This window comes from Amblyomma maculatum, chromosome 5 (genome assembly GCF_055883805.1).
Source record: "Amblyomma maculatum isolate TAMU_Amacu chromosome 5, ASM5588380v1, whole genome shotgun sequence".
In the NCBI taxonomy this organism is placed as follows: Eukaryota; Metazoa; Arthropoda; class Arachnida; order Ixodida; family Ixodidae; genus Amblyomma; species Amblyomma maculatum.
The window spans coordinates 62,812,109-62,819,393 of record NC_139348.1 but is presented as its reverse complement, the minus strand read 5'-3'; the positions used below and the strand labels follow the sequence as shown (position 1 = coordinate 62,819,393).

General features: G+C 43.0%; 1 long non-coding RNA gene across 1 annotated transcript; it reads right to left on the bottom strand.

Moving 5' to 3' along the window:
• Nucleotides 1-384: 384 nt before the first annotated feature.
• On the bottom strand, nt 385-5,646 carry LOC146188412 (uncharacterized). The gene is made up of 3 exons (XR_014707198.1): nt 5,580-5,646; nt 1,331-1,435; nt 385-436 (listed from the first exon to the last, which is right to left on the bottom strand). It is a non-coding gene; the product is annotated as an uncharacterized LOC146188412 (long non-coding RNA).
• Nucleotides 5,647-7,285: the final 1,639 nt, after the last annotated feature.

The following is a 7,285-nucleotide window of genomic DNA, read 5'->3' as shown; positions in this document are numbered from 1 at the left end:
ACTACAGCATCTCTTATAGCTCAAATTCCTGTGGGGCGTTGTATATCATAAACAATCCTCTAAACCGCATTTCTACAAATACAAGACTCACGAAGAGCTCCCATGTATCCTTTTCAATACTGACAAATTCAATCGATATTGAGTTAAACATATACTCAGTCTTGACACGGCGGACCAGTAGAATGGCATTTGTAATAGTTTAGACACAGAAAGACAGTAAACATCATGCAATTGAGTAAAAACCGGGCTCAGGGTAGAAGATATTACTGGAGGAAGATTTGTAATATATTATAAGTTGAATGCCCTATACACACAGTAATACAAAGTCGATATACAATAAGCCCGATCGATCAAGTCTCTGATACAAAGAAGGCAACTTACCCTCTTCGGACATTTCCCGTGGTTTTCAATTCCAGGGAAGTGAATCGTTTCCGCTCTATAAAAGAAAACATATCATAAAGTATAGTAGGATGAAAAATATCCTTCCGAATGCTAGCTCACATTAAGGCATTTAATTATACTGACAGTCATGGAAACAGACCTATTTAAATATACAAAGCATATCGTGGTGCTCTCACCATGACAAAATAAGCAAAAATTAGAGTTGCTGATGCTCTACATTAGGCTGACATGTTTACTTGCAGCTACCGCCTGTAGTGCGTGCTTAAGTGTTAACAATGCCCTTAATCTGCTGCTCAGATTAGTATCGTTCAGTAAACACAATATTCAAACAATATAGTATTGTTCGCTCATTGACGATGAGAGCACTGTAAAAAACAGTATAATAACGAGTAACCCAAGGATTGCTAGACGCCAAGGAATATCTTCACGATGTATTTCCTTTGTAATCCGTTTCCTACCCAGGTTCAAGAACGCAGTGCGAATAAATAAATAAATAATAACGATATGACGAAAGAGTAGTAATCTTTCTCTAAATAAAAAACACTTAAACCATATCATACTCGATCTCGATAAGGCCCAAAGCAAACTTTTAGCTAAAACACCAAAGGTTTAGCTAACGACTTTGAAGATTTTATTCGCCTTTTCCGGTATATATCTTGTTAGTGGTAGTTTATCTAGAGTTATCAGTTGGTAGCGCAAACGGTGGGAGGATGAAGAAAAAATGATTGAGCTTTACCTAACAGATAAACCTAATAAAACATACATATCAAAGATTAGGAAATGTTCAGAACACAGCTGGTGACATAAAATCGTACATATGACCCTCCACAGACGAGTTATTGTTCTGACGCACTCGGAAAACAGTTGGCCGAATAAAGAACCAGTAGATACCGTTCTTATCAACGCGTACATTCGAAAGCATACTTACAAAGCAGAAGCAAGAACACAAGTCAGGGCAATCGCGCAAATCAGTGCTATTTTCATCTTGACTTGCTTGTAGAGTGTTCAAACCTCAGAAGAAGCTCAGGCCAATCTGAAAGAGAGGAAGCAGCCGAACGGTTTTTATGCAAAGTTTTCACGCCTATTCGGCAAAGAATGTGTGACGTCATGATCGAGTTATATTTACTCCATGTGGCATTCCACCCTTAAATCTAAGTTCTAGCCTCTTTTGACAAGACAGAAATTTGCACATAATTTCTTTGAAGCGGTTCTGATGTCTCTCTATTCACAACAATAACCATTGTGATTAAAATTGCAAGGTTCAGTACAGAGGTCAGAGTAGTTTCTGAGAATTGATTTATTTATAGGAAAACACATCAGTTCTTAGAATTACAAAGAAAGGGTCTGGAAGATAATCTCTTGGTTAGTGTGAAAAGCAGTTCGAGAAAACTGGTCTATCAGCAAGGATTACGTATAGAACACCAAACGGAATTATTTATTTGACAAGAGACGAGCGAACGTCAATGGTCAATCAAAGATGTGCAATATACCAGATTAGAGAAAAAATATGTTTCTTTGCTTCTAATGAAGAGTTACCCGTACCTCCTCTGCCCTTTGGGATGTCGGGCATTTAGACTGTCGCAAACACTTGAACTCTAAGTAGTCGGGGAACTCACAAAATACGGCAATTTATTTGAGGCTTCCGCCCCCTTCTAATATTATGCCTGAAATAAATAAAGGGTATCATGTAGATTACGGCTGGAACGTGGCAGAAACCAGTGTTTAATCTCGGCACCGCTACCCTGAAGATAAAGGCGGAAGCAGGCTCTAGCCTTTCGGAGCAGAGAAGGGAGCAGCAAAAGTCTGATTTCGGGGTGTGTTTGGAGCAAGTTTTGGGCAATTTTGGAGCGTTCTGAAGCATGTCTACGGCCTCAAATGCTACCATGAGCATTTTCTCCGCACACCTAAAGTGAGTTGTATTTAGTTTGCCACGCAAAAGAGCAGAAATAAAGTTCCAGTTTGCTGAAAGCTCTTATCATCGAACGGAATGAAAAATAAAAATGCCGAAAAAGCTGTTTGTTTTACAGTAATTTTACTTGCATAAAAGGTGCCTGCATTTGAGATGAAACCCAAGTAAAAACGACTGCTATTAGGCACTTTTTTTGGCATACTCATTGACGATGCTGGAAATAAATGCGCGTCCGCAGATCTATACGTAACGCGGCCAGTCTTGCGGGCACAGCCTCGCATCAAATCCCGGAGTACGCTAGTTGCTGCGCGCGTTGCAGGATGCGTTGACAACATGGCGGCACCCTGGCCACCAGCTTTAGATATCATACACCTTGATGCTGTTTTCTCCGACACGATAGCTCACTAAATGGAATTCTCATTTATTACTCTCACTCTCACCCACATGGCAAGGCATTATTTACAAATATTTCTGGTTTTGTAGATAACTTTCCGCTCTCAAGCTGCTAGGCATATCTGTAAACTGTATGTGGTCGTCATACCAACGACATTCAACGTTCTTGTCACCTTAGCTTGTCATTTTCATTATCTTCACATTTTGTAGTTTTTCTTTTTGTAATAAAAAAGGTTGACAGTGCGAGTATTCATCTCACCAGCAATTACAGTTGAAAGTTTCTATTCATTCACTCATTCATAAACCTTTATTCATTAGGATGACCTGCGTCCTAGAGGGAAGGGGGTGGGCTAAGTGAGTTTAAGGGCGCCAGACTCCGACATGAAGTTTAGGAGGGCACTAACCTTGCACTTGGCGTTTGTATTGGGGGCTGTCCAGTCTTCGTAAGTCTGAATGTTTTGAGCAGATGAGTAGCGGACGCGAAGGCTAGCCGTGCCAGGACAGGTCCAGATCAAATGCTGCAGGTCAACGGAGTCAGCAGGGGAGTTGGGGCAGGTGATCTTCGTTCGGCGCCATTGTCCAGTGTGTACGCTGCACCGGCTCGCGCCTTGTGCGTTATAATTTGGGCAGGACGAGAGAGGCCGGAACGGATCGGAGGAGTAATATCAGATACAGGGTCCCGCAACAAACCTTTCCGCTCATGCTTAAGCCGCATGATGATGAGTCCGGTATGATGGAGGAGGCGGGAGAAGAGTAAGGGTGCATCGAGTTGGACGAACCCACATCAAGGCTATGCCGGCGGTCCTCCTCTAGCTGTGCGCCAGCGGCCTCGTGGGCCGTCCTGTTCCCGGTTCCTTGTGCGTGATGTCCATGTGACCAGTGAATCCGTACCGAGACTTGTGAGTGCTCTCGTAGTAGCGGCACCGCTGTTTGATGCGGTGTTGCACTGAGGTCTTGTTAGAACGGGCTTGCAGAGTTTTTGTAGCCTCTTGACGGCGGGTGTAGATGTGGATGAAACGATCTGTTCTTTTGGTGCAGTGTTGAAGGGCGTCGTCTATGGCCGTTAGCTCGGGTTCAGTTTCGGACCAGTATATGCAACCACTGTGGCTAGTAGCGTGCAGCTGTGAACCCTCCTGGTCGTAGGCGGAGGATGCAAACGTGATGACGGTGTCATCATTATGATATAGGGTGGCATCGGTATAAATTCGGAGACCGATGTGCTAGCCTTGTCTATCAGTTATGTGGCGTTGTCGGCGATCTCTTCCTGGCTCTTTGGTGTTGGTTGGAAGGGGTTTTGCATCCGTTGCTAATGTTTCAGTCCATGGTGCTGTAAGGTGGTCAAATGTGGGCAAGTGAAGATTTGCTTCGTCAAAATTCGAGTAAGGAAGCAGTGCCCGTTGGGTGTGTGTCGCAGGCGAGTTTCATGATTGGCTCGATGCGCATCAATAAAACCAGCGCCACATGCTTTGACTCATTGTCACTAGATGGCACCATCCTGCCCATCGCTGCGGCACGGCCCAAATAGCCACTTTGCTTAAATATATTGTGTTCGCGACATCTGCTGCCTACGCAACGCAGTGAGCGATGCACATCTAAATGTGCGTATTTCCGGTTTAGCCAGACACTTTGCTTTACGTACGCACGGTGTTGGAAAGGATTCCTTCAAAACTGTAAAAGTCTCCTCACCATTTTGCAGTGCTACCTAGTTGTATTGAAGCCTCGGCAAAGGGTGGTCCCTTCGCTTTTTAAGGATGCTTCATCGTAGAGTAGCATGGTGATAGAGTGCGGCGAGGCGCGCAATGAATTGAAACTGGGCGTGCCCAACTTGAAGAAGAATGTGGAAGAATGAGCGAGACATATTCGTATCAATTTGAACAGCGTGAAGCGGTCTTAAAACCAATAATAACTGCGAAGCACCGAGCAGCTTCCGATTCGCACACCCAATGTGAGCCGTGGGGTGCAGGAAGTATAAGCGACTCCAAATGTAGGGAATTGAGCTTTATTTTGCAAATGGCGAGCTCACGATTGCCGTAATTTCTACCACAGCTCACACAACGCTCGTGGGTGCAATAGTTACATGCAATTCAGGTTTGCGGAAGCCTATTTCAATGATTCGTGGTTGACAGTATCGTGCACCAATGTGTGCGTATGCCCGACACCGGCTCGTTTGCCGTGCGCCGCCCGTCGTTGACAACTACACTGCTGTACACAGATGAGTTGCGATCGGCCATCGCGGCACGGTTAATCGAACTCGTCTTTCGCACATGTGTGCCCTTTAAATGGACGGTTGCAGGGGCCACAAATCTAATTCACATTAACCGACTTAACGAGGGTCGAAACAGAAAGTATTTATTTAGCCCTAAACTGGATGGAAATGTATCTGTATCCCATTTAGCAGAATTATTTAAGAGTGCAAAGATTCCAAAGATTATTGCTTAATCTCATGAAAGAAAAAGAGACAAATGACAACTACTGCAAACAGCAGTGGAGTCGATTAGCTGCTGTTATTATGAATCCGAAAAAGCTCGTACACCCGGCGTTTCACCAAAGTTGCGGCAATGACTGCTTTATGACAAACACCTCGAGTGAGCAACTCTCATGGATGCTACTGCGACTGCGTGCCTTTGCACAGCAAGCACTCAGTGTTGCTCAAACGACGAAAGTAATCGGCTAAATTTGGCTTCGTATAATTGCGATTTTCAATTTTGTGCTAAAAGTGGCACACAATGGCGGAATTGGCGCAGCACTTCCACCCCTGTAACCATGATTCTTTCAAATTTCAAGCATGAAGCTATTTAGTCGGCGCACTGCCACTGCAGCTCCAAACACCGCGGGGAAAGAGTGGGAACGCTATCTCTACCTTCATCTTTCTCACCTGTGCTCAGGCAGCTTTATCGCCATTTTTATTTCTAGTAAGCGTCGATCGTCATCGGGTAGGACTCTCCTGGTAGAAAGAAAAAGTTTGTAGAGAAGGGAGAGTCAATATGCGTAAGAAGAACAGGCCAATTTTCAGATTTGAGCAGGACACTCCCAAAAGCAGTTTGAAAGCATTTTCTCCAGGACTGCCATTTATGCAGAGAAATGAAACTAGTGATCATTTAGTGAAGTTTTGAATATATTTTGTAACACAAAAAGCACAAATGTACATTTTTATTTCATAAATGTGTTATATTGCTGCCGGGCGAGGTAAAAAAACTTCCGAAAAAATACAATCTCAGAAATGCATTTTTTTATTGTGAATTGCACGCGTTTTCTACTCAATTCCCTCTCCTTTGATGGCGTGTCCCTCATGTAGTTTTCCGCGCCTTTTCATCTTTATTACATTGTAACAGTATTCATCTGTTTTTGTGTTTGCATTGATGTGTTTTCTCTTTATGCGTGGCGGCAGTTCCATATTTTTTTTCTAATCTCATTATTTTCTCTCTTTTCTCCTGTACCACTCACCAGTCACCTGAATAATGGCTTCCTGATCGCCGCATTAACATTTTACTCTTTTTTCATGATAACCTGTTGTTGCCATATCGACATTTTTTCGAGCAGACTGCTACCACAGTTACTTTCATCGTGCCCTTTGCCCTCTTATCCTTTGTAGCTGTACTTTGTGCGAAGTCTCCAACCAGCCTTCTCATTGCATCGTATGTATCTCCGTTAGCACTGTTGGTTAGCATATGTTCTTATTTTGGAAATTCTTAGCCCTCTTGGGCGTGGCGTGACATGGTCCATAGGGTCACGAAGAGTCGGACACGACTGAACGCCTGAACTGAACTGAACTGAGCCCTCTTGGAAAGTATTCATTTAAAGCTTCATTTTTTTCGTGTACCTGTGGAAACACACTTCCACTTCTAGAAAAGGATGGAAACATTGAATCTCCTTCTGGTTGCGAATCCTAATGTACTCCGCTCAATTCTTTTCCTGCAGCTTCCACTTTTTTTTTCAAAAATGTTCTTCTGAATTTTACAGGTTCCTATTTAAGGCACAATTCTAAAGAAGCCACCTTTACAATCCTCAATTTATAACGCTAATCGCTCATCTTCCGTCTGCTGGTTTACATCTCCGAATATAGAAGGTTCTAGAGTCCGATCGATGACCCATCTACCCAGGGGAAGATATGTCCAATTGTTGAGACATTTTCATCAATCCGAGAAAAACACTTTTTGTTTCTATGGGTTCTTGTCTTTCTGTTCCCATTCTACACATAATTTAACACTAATTGTTTGAAGCTACATCGTCTAAGCAAACTGTGAATAGTACTCGGGAGATCGTGCCTGCTTGACTAACACCTTTATTTATCGGAAGTTTATAACTTTCTCTTAGGAAATCAGTGGTGGTCGTGCAACCTCTATAATTATCTTACATTACATTGACGTGCGGTCACCTAGACCATAATTACACAACGGTTGATTGACTGCAGTTATTTTGAATAGGTCAATACCTTTTTTGTATTCTGTAAAGCTATGGATAGGAAATTGTAAATTTTGAAGTTTTCTCTGTCAACAGGTTGCTAGTATTGACATGATAAACAGTGAAATACCTTGACGAATTCCCGGCTCATGCTTTACGTAGAGTCCAAGATTGACCTGA